General features: G+C 35.0%; 2 pseudogenes; one reads left to right on the top strand and one right to left on the bottom strand.

The window, feature by feature from the left end:
- Positions 1-17,422: 17,422 nt before the first annotated feature.
- On the bottom strand, positions 17,423-19,806 carry LOC147822891 (guanine nucleotide-binding protein G(s) subunit alpha pseudogene; annotated as a pseudogene).
- Positions 17,697-18,210, top strand: LOC101711577 (ADP-ribosylation factor-like protein 5A pseudogene; annotated as a pseudogene).
- Positions 19,807-22,259: the final 2,453 nt, after the last annotated feature.

Here is a 22,259-nt window from a genome sequence, read left to right as displayed (position 1 = left end):
AAGAACCCTGTTCTTAACTGTTATTGCTTTGTCTTCACAAGACATATGGAAGATGCTGTTTGCCTGGATATCCGATGGGAGTTCTCTGAGTCATCCTGCCTTAACCTGAAACTAGCAATACCCTTGTTTTTCCTATTTTAGACTCAAAGGACCTTGTGCCTGGTACAGCTGTGTCTCTTCTCATTCTAACTTATAAGCTTCAGTGAAGACAGTGCCACATGTGATGAAAACTCCCTTTGTTTCTGAAATTCCCAGGGATTTTCAAGCTATCAAAGGAGCTTACATTCAACCAGTACAAATTCACTGGTTCCCTTCTCTTCCACTACTCAACCAAAAAAAGGAGCTGTATGTCATATCAGCTGTAAGGGATGTCAACAATTGAACTTACTTTTATGAGGTTACTTTGAGTCCTCAGTTATCTGATAAGTTTTAAATAAAAATGATTTGAGAAATTCATATTGATGACATTTTTAGATTAAAAGAAGTTACTTTTTTCCTCTTTTTAAAGTTTTGGGGCATTTTCCCATCTCTTTCTAAATTTGAGGGGGGCTTTCTGAATATAAATAACACTTTTTTCCTCTATTTACATTTTAACTACTGTTTAAATTGCATCTGCTAGATTATATAACAATTTTTTTTCTGATTTTCTGGGCTTTTTTTCAGTATAGTTTCTGTAGTTATTCCACACAATCTCTCTCTCTTCATTAATGTGTGGATGTTGTTTATCATTATTTCTTAAATTCTTAGTATTACTGTTTTCTTGCTGTGTCAGGAGTTTCCCTTGTGTTTGCATATTATGAAGGCTAGTCAAATTTTAGGAAGAAAGTGTGTTTAAATTCCTTGCACCCAGGAGGATTTGATTCTCTGATGTTTGTCCTCTGAGTGGTATGGAGAATGAGCTCAGCCTGTATTTGAATCTCTCTGGTTTTATCTATTTCAGGCCCATTCAGATCTTCTTGGTGATACATGGGCTTAGTTCTGTGAAACACACCTGAGAGGAGCTTATTTAACCCTTCTTGGTTCTCTTGTTTCCTGGAATCTCACTAACTTTCTGAATAGTGTGTTTCTTGTCTCATTGCAGTGATGACTCTATGATAGGGTTGCATAATTTCCCCATTCTTTTCTCAATAAGTTTGTCATTTATATTAATGATGCTGCCATGAGTTTGTGCTCTCCTCTAGATTGCTTCCCTCTGCTCTGGAATTTGAGCTGCTGATTTTCCTCTAAGGATGTATGGTTTGTGAAAGCATATCCAACAGAGAGAACTTTTACCTGTTGACTTCTAATATACAGTATTTCTACATGCTTTTGAATTTTATAAGAATAGAAATATAGAATGTTACTTTGTGCATGAATCATTCATATTTTTGCATGTAAATTATATCATCAATACTGTATAATATTCTATTCTCTTTCTATATACAACTGAGATTTCTATTGTGTACAATGTTGTTGTGGATATCCTTTCATTGAACTTTTCTTGTGGTGCATACAGTTCTGTTGGGTTTATTCCAAAGGAGAACTCCTTGGCTACATCTTTAGAAGATGTTACCAGTTTTCCAAAGTAATCATACCATTGAACATTCTTTCCATCCATGCATGGGAATTCTACTTGTTCCACAAGTTCTCCACTACTCAGATACCTTCCTTTTCTTCTTATTAACCATATTAGTGTATTTGTAGTGGTATCATCTTGGTTTGATTTGCACCTCTTTGATGAAAAAAGAAAGCTTGGCATCTTCATAACCATGTATATATCTCTTTTTTGAAATGACTTTTAAGATTAATTGTGCACTTTTCTACCAGGATGTGTTTTTTTTCTTGCTGATTTGAAAGTTTTTACAAAGTCTGTGCATCCTTTGTCAAAGATCTGATTCCTTGGGAACTAACTCTAATGTCAAGATAAGTAGGCAGGAAGTTTGTGGTTGAGTGATCAGGGGACTGTTGCTCATTCAGGATAACTCAGTCTTGAATGGCTCTATATAACTTTGCCAAATCAAACTTTTATGGCAATGCATCAAGTTATTAGATGAAAGCTACCTCTAGAAACAAAGCATATGTATAATAAGACTGCTGTCTTTTACACAGGGTGGTTGCTAGAAGGGGAGAGTGGACCAGAAACATTCAACTGTTAATGCTCTTGACATTCGATTGAGTATTGGGAGCAGAAACATTGTAGAATATGCTATGTTAGATATACTGTGTTGCAAATCTGTATTTACTCCTACTTTGTGGCTTTGCTTTCTCATTTTGATTTCTCTCAATAAATAGAAATCCTTTATAGAGAAATCCTGATGAATTTTCTCAATTCTTTTATTAGCACATGTTTGTAGTATACAATGTTTACATTCCATGTGTAGATTTAGTACATGTACATAACACATTGTAATTCCTTTCTCCATCCCCTTTCCCTCCTCTTCCCCCTGCCTCCATCTCTTGATCCCCTTCTCCTTGAAAAAGATCTATCTCCCTGGTTCATATTGGTACAGGGGGAAGAGATGTAACTCCCAAACCTGCTAGGTATCCAAAATGTGAGTTCATATTCTCTAAAATTGAAGAATGAATTCTATGGAAGTTAAGAGTAGGAAAAAGTTATTGAGAGAAAGAAAGCTTCTGTGTAAGAGAGACAGAGGGGGACCAGAAAGTGTGTTGCCTACCCACTCAACTTCTCAAAGCTGTTTTATGGGACAAAGCTTTGAGGTGAGGTGGGTTGAAGGTGGGACAAAACTGTAGTCAACTCTACAAGATTACTGTTGTGCCCAGATTGCGAAGTCCCAAAGACCACCAGGAGGCCGTTTCCGATGTAAGCACACGAGGGTCGTTTATTCAAGCTTAAGCAGGGACTCTCAGTTGTCACCGACACAGCGGATCGAGATTGAGAGCCCCGAGTTCCAAATTAGCATAGAGGTTATAGCAAGGTTTGGAGATTTTCCACTTAGCAATTACAATGATTGGTCAGCGCTTAACATGCATGAAGTGTACATTTCTGATTGGGCGAACTCATCAGAGGTAAGGGGTGATTACGTATAGGTTTTTACAAGGAAAATGGGGACAAAGGTTAGTGGCCCACTGTCACGTACTGATGGTCAGCAGACATCCTGACTAATGGTCACGACCACCCTGTGTGGATAGTCAGCACATTAACAGATTGTCCTACAGATAGTGGGCCCAGGACATTTGTTTCTAGGGCAAACAGATGGCTGAATAATTAACTTAGGAACTTTGGTTTGTTACAGATTGTATCTTTTGTTCCAGAGCAAACACATTTTAACCATTAATTTGAGAGGCTAGGGGAATGGTGGATTTTAGCAAAATGGAGTTGCTTTGGTCTCACAATTACAAGTACAGTCACTTAGGTAATATTGATCCAATGAGTAATCACAAGGTGGACAAAACTATGAACAACCAATAAGATTATAGTTGCTAAGTATAGTTGCTTAGGTAATATTGATTAAATGAGGATGGAATAGGGAAACAAGTCACATAGCAAGCATATAAGGAATGAGCAAGGATTTTCAGTGGGAAGGGGTGGGTCAGGGATCTTTCTTGGAAGATCATTTTCCCCCACCCAGGTGAATGATTCCTATTTAGAATATCAATCACTGCTATTCATCCTACATGAGTGTGGTAGTTTCTCTCCTTTTACAATTCTGGCCTTCAGTTAATGTGTCTTGATTGTCCATGTTGGCTCCTTCTAGGCTGGCCCTGTCTTAACTGCCTAAAACATATCTAATTAACTTACCCATCTAATATTATGTTTTATTTCACTTTTTATTTGTACTTTGGATTTCTCATATAAGATATTTAAGCATGTGTGTCTGATTTATTTTATTTACCATTGTGATCTCCAGATGCATCTGTTTTCCTACAAATGACTCAATCTTTATGTTTATATTAGTTATTTTTGGTGCCATGTGAAGGGAACAGGGAAAGGGGACATCACTAGAACCTCTCCATCAGCCATGACAGCACAAGGAAAATTAATTAATATATAGACACAAATGAGACTTAGAGAAGAAGATGAGTTTTGGCCTGATCAATACTGCTCTGGGTAGCGAAGACTCCAGACCCTGAGCTTACTACACCTTCATTCAAAACATCAGCAGAAACAAAAGTAGCAAATGACTCAGAGAGTGTCAGGAATGATCCTAGAACAATGAGGAACTATGCAGATGAAGATTTGATTCCTCCCAGGATGACTCCAGCTGGTGTAGTCCTGCCCTGAAGCATCACAGCATCACTGGACCATTGAGGTATAGGTGTGACCAGAAGCAAAAATGGAGTTGTCTCAACACACCAGAGCTGGCTTGCAGACAAGAAAACTAGGCCCTAATCATGATTTAATTATGAAATGATTTTTCTCCAAAATCATGTAGAATTGCTCATGACAGCTGTGGTGTAAAATCTTTATACTGTTATTTATAGAGTTATCTACCAGACAAAATGGCCCCAATGGTCCTACATTCTAAAATGGCTCCTGTTCCTAAAATGGTTCCCGCTTATGGAAATGAGCCATTTCAGAAAAGTGAAACCTGCCCCCTCTGGAGAAGAAAAACCTAACTTGTTGTTTCACCCTGCTACCCACGTGATCCTCCCCTTCCAGTCACCTGGCACCTCGTAGCTAGCCCCAAATGAATGTGTAAATATTGTTTGGATTTTCATTCATATAATAAATCTATGAAAATAATTTGATAACAAGTATGAGAATTTAAATATGACTGCATTAGATGACTTTTTAAAGTAGTATTAAGCATTTGAGAGTTAAATCTTATGCAATATACCCTCCATATTTTCACCAGATATATGCTGAGATGTCCAAGGGTGAAGCTGAAGTAAGCGAGTCAACCAGAAATGCCCCCAATAGCCTGCACCTGAACTTTACCTCTTTTCCTCCCCAGACTGCTTGTTCAAAGTGATAAGTTAACTGGCACCTAGATTACCTTGTGTTTAAGATCAAAGGATGGGACATATCTTGTCTCATGGTTAAGAACAAAAGACAGGACAAGTTATACAGTGGCCCTAACTATAAAGATAGGAATTTCCTGCTGAATCACAAAAATTGGATTTTAATCTAATTTGCCATCTGCTTCTGTACCCCTGTGTTTACTCAAACATGAGATCATTATATTCTATTGTGTGATTTTTCCCTTTAAAAACTGGACTTCTCTGCTTGATCACTACCAAGGAAGATGGGACAGTGAGCTCATCCTTGGTCGCTGGCTATTAAAAAGATTCCTTTAATTTGGACACTTTTGTGGTGTGATATTTTTTCACTGAGACAGCTATAACAAAGCTTTCCACCTTTTTAAATTTTTTCAACTAAAAGAGAATATATACAGAGGAATAGATAAAAACTAAACAGTAATAATATTACCAATTATCAATAGTACATTCAGATGTTATCTACTTAGAATACTCTTTGTTACCAAACTTTTATAATTTGGGAAATGCAGTTGCAAATTTTTCAGTGTTCTTGTAAAATTTATAGGCGAGATCACTGATAGTGTTGTAAATAATAGTAAGCAAACCTTAACACATGCTTTTGACAATATTCACCCCTAGATAAATATAAATGCAAACCCATGCCTACCCATGTTTCTAGCAGCACAATTCACAATACCTAATTGGAATAACTTATATGCTCATCAACTGACACAGACAAAGAAAATGTCATATGCATATACATAATGGAGTACTACTTAGTAATAAGGAAGGGTGCACTTCAGTCATTTATAGGAAAATGGATGCGTATAAGCTCATAAGGCCAAGTGAAACAAATCAGACACAGAAAGTCACATATAGCATGGTTACTCTTACATAAGGAACCTGAAATATAAATAATTCAAAGTGGAAAATAAAGAAGAGACAGCAGATTTTTGGAGATGGAAAGGGGATCTGGAAAAGGGGGGAGAGGAGAGGATAAAGGTGAAGGAGTAAAAATGATCAAGATGTGATATGTATATGTACCATTTCCTTAAAATGAATGTAGTTATTATGCATCACAAATATATCCTAGAAAAAATTAAAATACATAAGAATTATTCTGAAGTAAAAGGAAGTGATGATGGCTATGAAAAATATAGCATTGATACAAATGAAATCATAGTCTCAAATTTTTTTCCAAATTCCTCTCTTTAGGAGCAGGCTATTTTTTTTATTATAAACCTTTTCTTTAGTTTGTCTATAATTCAAATATAAACTAAAAGCAATTTGTACTTTTTATCTATCTCATAAAAAACATATTTAAAATAAAGTTATTTAGTGAAAACTTTACTGAAGCATTTCCTTTTGCAGAAAACATACGTTATTTAATATATCTCAAAGGGCTATGATCAGCAACTCTAAAACTTTAAAATTAAAATTAAAAGAATATGACAAAGAACATTATACTATAAGATAATTATAACTGAGTAACTAAGTAGTTTTTTGGGGTTTTTTTGTACCGGGGATCGAACTCAGGACCTTGCGCTTGCGAGGCAGGCAGCAGAACCACTGAGCTAAATTCCCAGCTGGCTAAGTAGTTCTTTGATAAAATATGCTTCCCGATATATGAAAATGTACTTGCAGCATAAACAGACACATTGGAGACGTTCTTTCATATGAGATAAGTTTAATTTTTCCAAAATTGGTTGCAACTAGAAAATATAGCTTTTCAAAAGCATATTTGTAGCCGGGGATTTAGCTCAGCAACACCATGCCTGCCTCACAAGAGCAAAGTCCTAAATTCCATCCCTAGTATTGCAAAAATAAGGAAACCCAAAAACATATTTGTAACTTTTAGAAAAATCTTGTTACAATATATACTGATCAACATGTTTACACACTGTTTAGAAAATAAGGTATTATAAAAGATAGGCATAGATATAAGATTTAGTTTCTGTGAAAGTAGAACAATATTATTTTCATATTATTATTTTTGAGAGTGAGGTCCCATTTATTATGATTAACTTTTAAATTTTACATTATTTCATATTTAATTTGAATACCAATTATGCTCAATTTAAACATTTTAACATATTTTAAATTTTATTTTATATAAAATTAGTTATTTTGCTACAAATAGTTACTTCTAAGAAATAAATGATATATTATTTATGAAATATTTCTTGAGGAAGGCGAGACTTTAACTCACTCATGGTGAACCCGAGGGTTTGGGCTTGCAAAACTTCCAGGGACCCTGCACATCAGGGCTCACAGATTTGTTTTCTCTGATGTTAAATGCAGTGCTGATCCCCAAAGTCATCATTAAAGTAAATTGATCTGGTTTCCTGGAAAATTTTACCAATATGTAACTCACAACATTGAATTTCTATCTAGCTGTCCTCTAACAACCTCTCACACTGTTTTAATTACATATAATATATCATTAGTATATTTGGTTTCATCATTTCCCATAAAATTTGGCAGAATATTTAATCCCTGCAAGTTGGATTTTATTATTCTAAGTAACAAATTTATGTTAGGCTTTATTGATTTCATGAGTATAGCAGAGTAGTATATTAAATAGAATTGTTGTTTGCTTTTCAAAGCTGCTCTCAAATTATTTAATACCTCTAAGTTTACAATGGCCTTAAATTACCAACACAATACTGGGAAATTTTATAATTGCCCCACTAAAATGATAATTATCACATTTCAAAGATAGTACAAATAAAACATGAAATCCTTACAGGGATCCTTTGCTATCACAGAGGACAGCAAAAATAGATATCCATAAAGAACTGTAAAGAAAATTTATCACTCATACACTTCTGTGTTTCCTTATTTTTAAACCAATTTCTTAAAATAGTATTTTCAGCTTCCAGTGTATTCTTAGAAACATCCTTTCTCTCTCATCAAATTCTCATCACCTCATCACCTACCTGCCTAGCAGATCTCTCAGAAAAGAGATTTCCCTTATTCTATACCCATTCTGAGACCAGACTAATTCTCTCAAACATTACTTTGTTCTGCTAATCTTTCTCATAAACTTATGAAATCCTCTAAACACCTGTCACATTGAGTTCATGTTTCATTGCTTTGTCTTATCAAATAGTTCAAAAGCATGTATTAATTTTTACTTACACTGTATCTCTTCTGAGAATTCTCAGACTCATATTGAAACACAATAGGGATGAAGGACAATGAACTATAGAATTAGAGAAGAAACGGAGAATGGAAAACATGTGATTTTTTTTTGAAAGAAGACAAAGATAAACAAACTACACTCTGTATATAGGAATGTAATTAACTAAGCAGAGGTCCTGGGAGGTGGAACTCTATACTCCAGGAAACATGTTTGAGTGGTTTTGAGGCAGAATGCATTGGCAGAAGAAGCATCCTAGGCCCAGGAATGGTGATCATCATATAATCAGGACAGCAGGGTCATAATATGTGAGTGGGATGATTCTTGATTGAGTGTGTGATATCTCTGGACCTTGAAAGATTCCATGAGGGTTGTTAGTTAGCTTTGGTGAGATAAAATGCATTATATGTACTTCACTGTCCATTTAGTAAATTAGTTAAATTTCCACTTTAGTGTGATTTTGAAAGAGACATTGTTACAGGATCAAATCCTATGGATTTCTTATCTTGTTAAAAAATCATTTTAATCTGATTAGCATCTGAACAAACTGCAGGAAAAATACCTGTTAGATGACTATCAAACCTTCAAGACTCATCTCAGAATTTCTTCCATGGAATCCTTCAGCATTTCTATTAGTGATTAATAGAAGCCTGGGAGAGTGGAGTGAAGGGCAAGATGGGAAGAGGCTGACCAATGGGTTCTAAGTTACTGTCAGACAGGATCAAAGAGTGCAGCTGTGCAGTTGCACAGCAGGGTGATAAAGATCACAACTAAGCACTGTATATTTCAGAAAGGTAGAAGAATGGTGTTACTATTAAATGGTGTTACTATTGTAAACAGTAAGAGTTAAAGGGTATTTATACATGCCCTTTTCTCTCTTTATATGTAAACCATAAATTGAATGCTTTTTCCATATTTTCCTAATGTCCTTGAAAAGCTGGCTTTGCTTTTTTGTTTCATATATATATATATATATATATCCTCATTTTAATGTGTGTAATTTCAGAATACTATGTTTAACAAATAGTAGAAATGCATCTTGTAATATACTATTAATATCTAAGATTAAATTTCTCATTGCTAAGACACAATGCTTGCCACCTGCAACTAACAGGAAGAAAGGTTTATTTATTTCCTCACAATTTCAGAAGTTTCAGTCCATAATCAGCCACCTCACTCCAGTGCAGAATCTCATAGTGGAAGGGCAAGATAGAGAAAAGGTGCTCATGTCATGGTGGCCAGGAAGCAAAGAGAAGGGAGAGAGATAAACCCTACTAGAATAAGTCCCCAGTGATTCACCTGTTCAGATCAGGCCCCATTTCCTAACTTCACACAAGGCTATATTCCCTATAGTGCCCCTATGATTTAATCCAAACACATGAGATTTTGGAGCTCTTTATAGATTCAAACCATAGTCATATTCATTTAAAAATTAACATTTATATCGATCTCTTCCCCAATACTCGTGTCTACACATCTAGACTAGGCCCACATACATGGAAAATACTTTTTGAATGTTTGTTGAACCAATGTATTTTGTTTCTATTCTTTTTCTTTCTTTTCTATCTTCCTTTTTCATGTCTTTGTTCAAAGCACTGGATATAAGTTTTTAAATTAAAAGTGTAAAGACACTTTTAAAAAGCAAAACTGATATTAAATTACAATAATGGAAAAATATATATTGGAGTATAGGTATCTGAATATATTTATCTCTTAGGGAAAACATATTTTTTTCACTCTATAAATGAATAAATTGAGATGAACTGAGCAAAATCAAAAATTAAATACCCATTACTAGGATAACCAAAAGATAACCATCATTCATTTTTTTCTTGTTCAGTGTTAAATTTTGTTGAAAATCATTTTCTAAATTGAAAAACTGAAGTTAAATTCTTTTCAGTGTTACATAGAAAAGCATATTACAAGAGAAACAATCAGAACATGAGGACATTAAAATTATAAAATTATTTCAGTACAAGATTCCTGGTTATGTGTGAGTCCAGGCCATGGATGGCATAGTTAAATGGCACAGATAGAAGTGTACATTTGTGAATGTGTGTTGTTGGAGATGGCATGTTCTTGATTTGGGGAGAAATTAAAGAAGTAGACAATAGAGAGATGGGGTGAAAAATTTAAGCGATTCATGTTTTTTCTCTTCTGAACCTAGAAAATGATAGTTATATTCACATGTAATTTTTCATTTTTGCCAATTAAGCTTTATTTTTTAGCATGAACTAAAATCAGAACCAAATTTAATAATAAGAAATATTGGTGGCGGGCCAGGAATTTGACTTAGTGGTGTTCACACCTAACTCAAAACCGCAAGGTCCTGAGTTCGATCCCTGGTACAAAAAAGAAAGACATTGGTGGCACACTACCAAATTGTAAATAAAATGATATTTCTGTGATCATAGATCCCTTCCTGATCTCAACAGCATTACAGAAATAGTGCAATCAAAAGGACAACAACATTAAGATGTTTTTAAAAAATACACATTATTCTCTACTTTTTGATGAAGGAAAGAGAAAAATTTCTTCACCTTTAAATCCTGTATCAGTAACTTTTCCTTTCCAACAAATATAGGCAAATTTTCTCATCCTAACCAATCATCCTGATTCATTTCTTTCAAAAAATATGCTTTTGATTATAAAGAGATGAACTAGAAAAAAAATTATTTGGACCAGGTATTTCCCTCACCTCAGTATCATTGGGAAAAATATAATATCAATAATACACTCGTGATGGTTACCTTTGTCAAGTTTAGGGACACATACAGTGCCAAAATTAAACATTATACACATCTGGGTGTGTTTCTGAGAGTTCTGGGTGAGACTAGCATCTGAATCAGTGGACTCAGTAAAGAAGACTGTCCTCCCCAATGTGGTTCACATAATCCATTTCTTACAGTGCTTAATAGAACAAAGACAGAGGCAAGAAATTCACCCTTTTCCCCCCTTCCTCCCTGCTTGAGCTCAGACATCTTATCTCATCTTTCTCCTGTTCTTGTAGTGGGATTTATCTCATCCATGCTGGTCCCCCAGATCTCACAAGAGGACTGGCACTATAGCTGGCACTATAGAACTGGCTTTCCAGGGTCTCCAGTTTGCAGACCGATGACTATGAACTTCGGAGCTTTCTGCCTCCATAGTAATGTGAACCAGTTTCTCACAGTGAATCTCAGATAGATATTTAAAATGTCAGTAAGATCCAGAGGGGTTTTCTGTAAAACTAATGCAAAATACTCTTGAAGTATTTTTAAATATGTAGACATACTTTTGTTAAATTTGCATTACAGGTACTATTGGGTACTACAAGTGAACTGAGCAGAGGTCCTTCTGTATGAGAATTGGATGGGGTCATACTGGAAAAATAAATTGCAAGCTTATGAAGATAAATAATACAAAGATCTTCCTTGATAACACTACATGGTAGCACATAGTAAAAATAAGTAAAAGAAAAATCAAATGAACAAAAACACACTAACTCCTTTTTCATCCTAAGAATAAGACATAATATCACTATGTGTGTTAGAGTCATGGAGGAAAACTCAGAAGACTTTAATATGCAAATAACTAAGCCCAAGTACCATGACATGAAATTGGTTCTCTGTCATGTTGTATAATACACACAATGTACCGTTTCAAGAGATTTTATTAGTATTCAGGGAAGATTTTTTTGACACTAATCTCCATTTTTAAAGAAAAGAAAGTATGCCATAAAGGCAGTATCTAAAACTCTTGCTGCTTCCCACATATAAAATATGTCTTTCAGATGGTCTCTAGGAGATATTTCCAAATTAAGTATTTCACTTGAAATTTTATATAGATTAGACAAGAAAAAGTTTAAAAATTTGTATAGAGATAAGTATAAGTAGATATGGTATTACATGATATGCATTAAATACTGCATACATACAACAGAATTACCATAACTGGGTCTGAGGTTGGCAGGCTTGTTACCAGGAGAATGGCGGTTCTGGTTCCTGCTGATTCCCAGGTGGGCAGGATTATCTCTGGGATCAAAATTGAGGGGGCTGTAACCAGGCCATGGAGCCACTCCCAGGAGTACAGTCAGTCAGCAGGAGTCTCTTAGCAGGGGCAAAGACAAGGGTTGGTCCTGTCTATCAAAACATTATTAGACTTTACTTATAAACAAGTGAATGGTATGAAGAAACATTTTTCTAAAGAAAACCTGCAATTAGCTAACAAGTAACATTTTAAAAATTCATAATCACTAATCATCAGGGTAATATAAGTCACAACCCTTCCCAGGTATCACCTCAATCCTGTTAGGATGGCTATTATCAAAGGTAAGAGATATACAGCAAAGATATGGAAACCCTTGCACACTGGTAGTGAGAATACAAATGAATATACCCATCTTGAAAACAGTAAGGAGGTTCTTACACATATTAAACATAGAACTACCATATGACATAACAATCTGTCTTCTGGGTATGTATCCAAGGGTATTGATACCTCTCCTCACCAAGTTTAACTGAATGATTTTTTATCTGTTCAAAATGAAAATGTTAGTATGTTTTCATTATTCAAATCCCAGCTGCTGAGAGTAGGATCTATTCTGGTTCCACATATTATTCCTGCCATCCCTAACTGAAGGGATGAATAATAGAGATCATCAGGTTGGAAATTTTGCTCCATTTGTCATTTATTTTTCTTATATTTTCATAGACAAAGTTATACAAAGTTTGTTTTATTAGTGGTCTTATCACTCAGTTATTATAGTTAGATATGCAAAAGAACAAAGGACGCTTCTTCCTGAGAAGAGGAATAATGACATTTGTGTTTACGATGAAAGACTGTTATAGCAGCACAGAGAAGGACAAAGGAAATTCTGGAATTATTTGGCTGCATCATGTCCTATGTTAACATAGCCACTCTAAATGACTGAGGTAGTGCTGGAGAAGAAAAATATCATATTCTGATGAATTCACTGGAGAAAATTTTAGTTTCCTTCACTATTGTTATAGATTATAATGGTTTATCACAAAGTGACTACAGTGCCTATGTCTTCTGCTTTAAAATGACTTACCATTTATAAATTATTCAGTTATCAATCAGAAAATAAGTGAAATGTCATCTTTTCCTTCTATATTTTGCAGAAAGAAAAAAATGAACATTTCAAATTTGAAATACTTTAATATAGTTGTAGTATTTGTTATTTGGAGAAAGCTTGGTGGATTTGCAGGGTGCTTAATTAATTTTATAGTCTTTAATAAAATACTTTAATTTACTACCAACTAAAGAGTGTGGCAAATCTCCATGATTCAATTGGTGTCAATGTTATATAATCAATATCAATTTGTATTAATTCAATGCCTACACCAATTTTTCTTAAGTTATGTGACAATGGAGATTGTATCATTCTGTTTATCTTAATAAGATTGTTATAATTGCTATCTTATTAAGGTCCACTTGAGATTGAATGTGTATTATTTTAAGGTCTGTTTTTATCTAAACTCAGGCTTTTGTGAACTAGACATGGAGCTCTACATAATTTCTACATAAAGAACAGTGCCTCAATGGTGACATTTTTGTACAGTCTATTGGGTAAAAAGACAGCTGCTGATTAGAGAAATGTAAAGAACCGCCGAAGAGCACTGATGATACTCTTGATGACAGTGCTGAAGCTGAGAAACGTAAAGTTTTGTGGTGCTAATTCCAACAATTGTGTAATTTTCTCTGGCTCTGCTCATCACCCCTGGTTTAAAAGTTTAATTATATTAACAAGGCACAATGTAATCAAAGTTAATTGTACTTATAAATAAAATGGTGGCTTCAGCCCTAATTCAGCTACTCTTCTGCTCCATTACCCATGTTGTTCTCAATTGCTTGTGAATAAAATCTTAAATCCTTAGGTCACTGTTCAATGCACACACGCTGAGCCCCATACAAACACATGTCCTTTCATCCAGTTCCACTCTTAACTACACCTGTTTTTCCATTTTGCCTGCTACATTCTGAATTGAATGCAGCTACTCAAAACTCTAGGAAGACCCTGTTCTTTTCTATTTTATTACTGTATTCCCTGTTTTCCTTTAACTTTCACATCTCTCATAATATCACAATACCACAGTTTATTTCACAAGATAAAAAATAAACTCTCATTCCTCTGAATGTTTATAGGATTATTGTTGTCATTCAAGCCTTGTATTTCTCCAAACCAATATTTATGAAGCCAGTGATAGACATAAGTCATTTAGGCTATTTTTTTATCTTATTGTAAAAAAATTATTAAAAATTGCAAGGTGGTTGTATTATTTGTCAACTACATTGTGGTTTTATACAGTGTTTAATTAATATGGCAAAAACTAAATGTTTCTGTACTTTTAAAAAACTATTAAGGGTTGAAAGTGAGTGTCAAGATAAAAATGTGGTAACAGGGCTGAGGATTTAGCTCAGTGGTTTCGGTGCCTGCCACACAAGCTCAAGGTCCAGAATTCGAGCCCTGGTACCAAAGGAAAAAAAAAAAAAGTGGTAACAGAGACCAGCCTATGCTCCAGGCTACAGCTCACAGAAAATAGACTCAAATGGTGGCTAGAGTCCTTCTTTTCCTTCTCCTCTCCACCTCCTCCTCCTCTTTCCTCTTCCTCTTCCTCTTCTTCTTCACTTAAACTAATATTATATTGTTATTCTGGTCTAGCTACCTATAGTAATTTTTTCTTTAATGTATTGAAAAAGAGATAGAAAATAGATATTATATTGCATATCACAAAACTGAATCAGTGAGTTAAAAACAAAAGTTTGTAATAAATTAGTAGTCTTATGTACATAACACTGTGTGGAGTGTGTATTTTAAGGTAGCATTTTTTCTCTGTGTGCTAACAATTATCGAAAGTTAAATGAAATTAGATACATGAATTGCTTTGGGCTTCTAAAACAGTACTTTCTGCAAACAATGGCATACTCCTCATATTAATTTCAAGAATAATTATGTGATTTAAAAACTTGAATTTTTAAAATAATACTTAGGATAGCCAGTATGAGTAGAGCTTTAATACTGACATCTTGAGTTTGTTTTTATTGTACAAGCACTTTATAGATTTCATTATTAAAATAGTGAACCTCCATAAAGATTTAATGGTGAAAGAAAATATTAATAAAAACATAACAATTAAATAGTAATAATATCTACCTTTAAATTCATAAATTTCATAAACAAAAATAAGAAAGTGAAAGGAGAATGGAGAGGAGTAAAAACATGTTGATTTCTCTGTCTAATTTGACTGGATAGTGGAGGATTTTATGCTTTCATATTCAAACTAGAATAACACAGGCTCAGAGAATTTGACCTAAATTAATAACATTTAATTGTTCTAATTTTTATATTCTAAATCATTAGGGGTAATAGTAAAGATGAATTTTACCTTCAAAATAAATATAAAACCTAAATGATGATCAAAGACAAAATTTAATGCACAAAACAATAGTTATATTAACATTGGAATATTAAGTCAAAGTATCAAATATTGCATTAAAACAATGTTAGTTGATTTCTTATAAGGCGCATATAAAAATTTAGTGGCATTGGTTAAAAATAAAACATGACAAAAAATGTATGTAACAGACACATAGAAGTAAGAAATATTACATCATAAAGAAATATTGCAAATCAAAAATAATTGTATTTAAACCAAATAAGACACTGCTTACTAATAAAAATACAATCTAGATTCAGTATAGCATTCTTCCATCAAATATCACCTTACATAAAATACATCAGAATAAACATTTACACTCAAAAGATTATTAAACCACAATTTTATTCATCTTATTGCCTTTGACTTGAATTTCATGAAAATGGGTACTTTATATAGATACAGTAGACCCCTGAAATTCATGGAGTTTACGGTCCTAGAACACTGCAAATTGTGAAAACCTGAAACTTAAGATATGGTCAGAAAAATGCCTATAAATAACTATTTTTATAGTTTAAGCCCTAAATATGCTATGTCTCCCATAGTTTTGGTTTTTTTTTTGGTACCAAGGATTGAACTCAGGACCTTGTGTTTGCCAGGCAGGCTCAGTGCCACTGAGCTAAATCCCCGGCCCTACAGTTTTGTAATTTAATTTAATAAAATACTGTATTAATAAGGCCTTAGAAGGTGCAGGACATTTTGGCAGCATCTTAGGGATCTTAGGGCTTTGAGAAGAATAAAACTGGGAACACTGGAGATAGCTACAGCAACCTGTTATGAGGCATCTGGGAAATGGGTTATAGGGAGGCAGCCAAGCAGCAGCAAGGAGAACTGAATAATGCTTTCGGATTGGCTACTTGTCAACTTCCTACGCCACCCCCCCAAAAAAAAAAACAATTCCTGAGGTTATTTGTGATTTCCGAAAAATTGCAGAGGATGTTGGGAACAATTATTAGTTAGGTTTAAAGGCAAAATCTGCAAACGCCTGAGGCCGCTAACTCTGAACCATGACTTCTCAGGGGTACAGAGTATATATTTTACATTCTTATTATTAATGATATTTAAATTAAAATTAAAATTTGATAACCAAAATGGAGATCATTTTGCATCTCTTCAAAATTGAAAGTACTATTTGCAAATCAGAGGAATATATTCAAATCATTACATTTTTCTAATTAAATATTGACAATAAAAACTTTTTTATAGTTAGATGATGGGATAGTACTATAATTTATTTTAAAATCGCCAAATATGCTGCCCAAGCACAAGGACCCGAGTTTGATCCCTGGTACCAAAAAATAAATAAATAAATAAATAAATAAATAAATAAATAAATAAAATAGCCAAATAACTACAACTACATAGATACATAAAATATTCACAAATTAAAGAAAGTGAATAAAATTAGGCTGTAATTATATAATAATAGTAGAAAATATTTTTGATATTCTATTAATTTTTATTTACTACTATGAAATAGTGAAACCAAATTATCTCAACAATATTAGAATAATATGAAATAGTTCACGAGTCTAATAAAATTAGAAACTGCTAATGGATCTTGTCATCCATAATTACAATATTTATTTTCTTTTAATAAAAATATGTTAATGCCTAACGTGTAACAAAAGTTAAGAAACCTTTGTTTGTAATAGAACAAAAATAGAATTGATTTTAAAAATAAACATCAAGAGCTGGGGATTTAGCTCAGTGGTTTTGGCACCTGCTGTGCAAGAGCAAGGACCCGAGTTCGATCCCCGGTACCAAAAAAAACCAAACAAACAAAAAAAATCAAACTTAATTCATTACAAAACAAAAATAACAAAAATAAATCCATAAGCACTTCATAAAAAGTGAATAAAGTAGATAAACTTCTCAATAATCTATTTGATTTAAAGACATGATATTTGCACTTAAGATAATATAAAAATTAGTTAAACTGGATATATATATTATATATATGATTATCCTAATAAAATTCATAAAGGGTTTTAATAAAATCATGTACATATTTCTCATTTTAAAATGAATCTATTAGAGAAACTGAGGAAAGATGGTGACCCATGGCTTTGGCCCCCCTCTGGTTCCCTAAAAGCAGCCCTGACCAGCCTGGAGTGGCAGCAACAGAAGCAGAGGTTCCAAAGTGCATCTCGTTCCCCTCAGCCTGAGCCTGGGAGACCTGGCTGCTTGAGATGATAATTCTCTTCACCAGGATATGGATACTGTTCAATTACCAGGAACACAGAATTATCATTGTTGGGTTGGATAATGCAGGGGAAACTACCCTCCTTTACCAATTTCCTATCAATGAAGTTGTGCTTTACATCCCCTACAATAGGAAGGAATATAGACGAGCTAGTGGTTAATGATACATGTAACTTGACGTGGGATATTGATGGCCAAGAATCTCTTCACTTTTCCTGGTACACAGGAGTTTGAAATAGTTGTACATAGAACAGAGGATTTCTGTACCGAGAAGAACTTCACAAAATATTAGCTCATGAGGACCTATGGAAAGCTGGATCGCTAACTTTTGCTAATAAACAAGATGTTAAAGAATGCATGACTGTAGTAGTTATCTCCCAGTTCTTGAAGCTCACTTCTGTTAAAGAACACCAGTGGCATATCCAGGCCTGCTGTACTCATATTGGTGAGGGATTAAGCCAAGGAATTGAACGGATGATGCCACAATTTGAGATCGTATGATCTCTACTGACCTCTGCTCATAGACTATTTTTTTGTTGTTGTTGTTTTGTTTTGTTTTTTGCTGAAACATGCAGAGAGTTTTATTTATCAGGAATGTTAATACTTATATTTACTTGTAGAACAGAATCACAGAGACATGCAGGCAAGGTTATTAGTAGGGCTCAAAGGTTTAGCACTGATAGGTCTCCCACCACCTCAGCAGCTATTATGTATAGTAGCTGCCCTCTTCCTGTGGTGCCTTGCCCCCTCCCCTGTGTGACGTCATGCCAAGATGGTTGCTCCCACCCAAGAATAAACCCTTCTTCCCAGCAAGCCCCTGTTCCCGCCTAGAAAGAAACCTAATACTCGCTCACCTCCTACCACCTAGTGACATCACTGGCTCCTCCATTCCCTAGTCACTACCTCACTCAACCCCACCTCAGCCCCTACAAACCCCACCCCAGTCTCTATAAAAGACTGTCCCTGCCCCGGCCATATTGCTTTTGTCTTTCCTTTGTTCAGAGACAGCCCGGCAGATCTAGTCCCATAATAAAGGCTTGTTGTGGCCTGGTCAGGTCTTGGTCTTCGGCCCTTTTACCTGACAAGCACAACATCTAATACACAGTAGGTTGCTCAATAGGATGTCTTAGTTCTCAGATGCTAACTTCTGGTACAGATGATTATCAATTAGTCACTTTTTATATAGATGGTTTTTGACTATTATTCTACATTTTTGCCAATTAAGGTGGGGTTTTTTGTTATTTTTAAAGGTGAGGTGATAAATAGGTAGGGGCCCACCCCCACCCCCTTCTCCCAGACAACAGAATAGTATTTTTATTAGAAGATCCTAAGACCAGGGAATTCCAGCATGCAAATTGAGAGGACAGCCCGGAAGATGAGAAACTGTAGCCATCATCTAGGGATAATATATTCCTTCGCTGTCACTCCTTGCAGCCTGCGGGTCCTCTTTGACCCCCTCTCCATTAAATCCATTAACATGCAGGATCCTCATCTGCTTTACAATGGTGCTTTTACCAGGTTCTCCAGCACCCCGCAGCAGCAAGCGGTTCGTGGCCTGGTAGACCTGCTTGTCCTTCTGCAGCTGCTTCTCAATCCTTCTGTTGGCCTCGCGCTGCGCCTTCTCATTGCGGTGGTCCTCAGTCTTACTGTTTCCAAGGTAGCCCATGGCGGCGGCCGGGAGCGGCCAGGCTGCGGCAGAGGGGCCGGGCGCAGGCGGGCAGCCTCTCGAGGGCCGGGGCAGCCTCTCCAGGGCCGAGCGGGGAGCGCGCCGGGCGGACTGCTGGGCGCGCGCCGCGGAGGGGAGGGTGGTGTAGGGACCGGGGGAGGGGGCGGGGCGCAGCTCCCAGCCCCTCCAGCCTAGGCCGAGGGGACTGATGGGCGCCTACCAGTGGAGATGGACCAGAGCAGGAGCCGCGGGAGCCGCCGCCGCCTTTATTGCCTCGGCCCAGGCCCGCCGCCCCAGCCAAAAGCCCCCTCGGCGGGTGGGGGGAAGGCCGGGTAGGGGAGGAGAGCTGAGGATAGCGCGGGCGGCGGAAGGAGGCACCTCCCGGATGCCCGGGAAGCGGGGTCCCTCCGCCCGCGCCCAGCCCGGGCCAGGACGGGCTGCGGAGCCGCCCTCCCACCCTCCTGCCATGGGTCCCTGTCGGGCTGGGCCTTCTCATAGACTTTGTATAGACAAAGTACTGCACTTTACCTGAAAATTGCAAAAATTAATGGGTTAGATATATTTATAATAAACATTTAAACTTTTTCTAAAGAAAAATTAAGACCACTTATTTGAAAACAAAGGTGAAGTTTCACTTTCCAATTTCCTTTCTCCTTAGTTCCTTACAAAGTATGTTATTAAAATTTTGATTTTTTTCCATAATAAATCCTCATGACATTGTATAGCCTGTGGTAAGTACAAAGGAGAGGAAGACATTTTGAACTTTATAAAAAGGTTTACTATTAATCACTATAACCTTCCCTAGCTGAATGTTGCTCTCTTCTTGTTCTGTTAAGTCAAAATACAAATCAGCACATACTATTTCCAATATTTTGAAATGTAATGTTACTTACAAAAAGTACTTTGATTAAGGTTGTATATGTACTGTGTATATACCTCAAGTTCAAAGTAATGGCTTTGATTTAATGTCCTAAGAAAAGCAAATAACACGAGAATTAATAATATCCTTAGTTATTATAATAATGAGATAAATACTGGCACTGGTGTTAAAATGCTATTTTGTACTTTCCCCCTATGTTATCTGTATTGTACTAACCAACCCCCAAATCATCGAGCTGCTCTTCAAAAAAAAGAAGGGCAATGAAAAAGTGGAAATATAATCTGACATAGTCGATTGTCAGATTCTTGGCTTGGTATTACTAATGCACAGAATTTCACAGTGAAGAATTACTACATTATTCTTTTGTTGGTTTTATGTCATCTAAATTGCTGCATAAATTGTTAATACATTCATTAGTTATGATAAATTTCTTCTTAATTGAAAACTATTGTGTGAATCATGTCTATCCAGAGAGGTAACATTCTAAAAATATTATTAAATAATTTATCTACAGTCTTTCAAAATACTAAATTATATGTCAAGCAATTAAAGAGAATTTGAGAATATAGGTAAGGCATAATTTCCAAGCAGCATTGATAATTTCCTAATTTGCAAATCTCTTGTTTTAGAAGTTGAAATAGTTTGAGATTTTGTGTCTATAAGTTTTCTTGTATCTTCTTCCATCACAAGGATTAATAATTATAAAGTGCAATTTTTTAATGCTTTTGTGAATTTGACCGACATGGTCATTTATACCAAGAAATAACTTGACCCTAAACACCTTTTACATTCACATAGAGGTTTTTTTACTGTCTTAAAGGTGTTTCTGTCATAATTACAAGCAAAGTTAACCTGTGTTAAAACATAGTTTTGAGTATTCTATTCATGTATCTTTCATGCTCTGAAATTTTGAAGGTTAGTTCAAAATGGCAATAATGAAGAAAAGAAATAACTATTAACACCAGGTTTTTAAACTTCACTGAAGGTTTCGGTAAGGAATAATAGCATATACAATAAAAGCGTTGTTGAAATTGACAGTTTCTTTCTATAAAATATAAAATGCTCAATATTTAAATCTAAATTAGGCATGAGAGATTAGTATTAATGTTGGATTATTGTGTTTTATATTTTCTTTAATGTTCAAAATGCAGATAAAATATTTAAGATTTGTCAACATGCTTTCACAAAAGTAAATCTTAAAGTATTAAACTTTGTTTATATGTATTTGTACTTTTTCAAATCACTCCAAAAAATTACTTATTGTGTATTAAAAATTCTCTTAAAAACTTATATCTATTTTATATTTCTCAGAGACAAATATTCTGTAAAGTATCCCAGAAAATCTGTACCTTTTATTCTTTTTAGTTTTAATTTGGATAGTAATGTGTGTAGCTTCTGGATTGCTACCACATCAGTCCAGTGTGATACCACTACATTCCCTTGTCATTGAGATATTGCCTATGTGTATTCTTTATTGGATATTTAAAACATGTACTACATTGATACAGTTGGTTTAATATAGTTGATTATTGACAAACTATCATGAGAATGCATAAAACCTTATGCCACATTTACAAAACATGAGGTTTTTGGTTGGTTTTCTATTCTTCTAGGCAATGCATCAAAACTAAGATGGAAGCTGTGTAATTGTACATAAAACCAAGACTACAGCTGGAAAAAATAATATAAGTTCATCTAGGAAAATACACTAATCATTTTAACAGTATTGCTGCCAAATAAAATATAGCATCTCATGAACTGTCATATTAGCAATTTATATGTAGTTTAAGTAGAATTAAGCAAAGGAGGATGCTTTTGAATTTTTAATATGCTACATTTGTGTATAAACAAACTCATTTAGCACCATTGAACTCAGCTTTGAAAAGAACAAAAATGTGTACCTCTGCACGTGTGGATGGATTTAAATATCTTGTTTTGGTATTAATTTTGAAAGTCATAGAACTTCTTCCAATAACTTGGTTAAAATGTTCTTATCCTAAAGCA

This window comes from Heterocephalus glaber, unplaced genomic scaffold, assembly GCF_053883595.1.
Source record: "Heterocephalus glaber isolate CG9 unplaced genomic scaffold, H.glaber_assembly_v1.0 deba00001606, whole genome shotgun sequence".
Classification (NCBI taxonomy): Eukaryota; Metazoa; Chordata; class Mammalia; order Rodentia; family Bathyergidae; genus Heterocephalus; species Heterocephalus glaber.
This window is presented reverse-complemented; position numbering and strand designations above follow the sequence as displayed.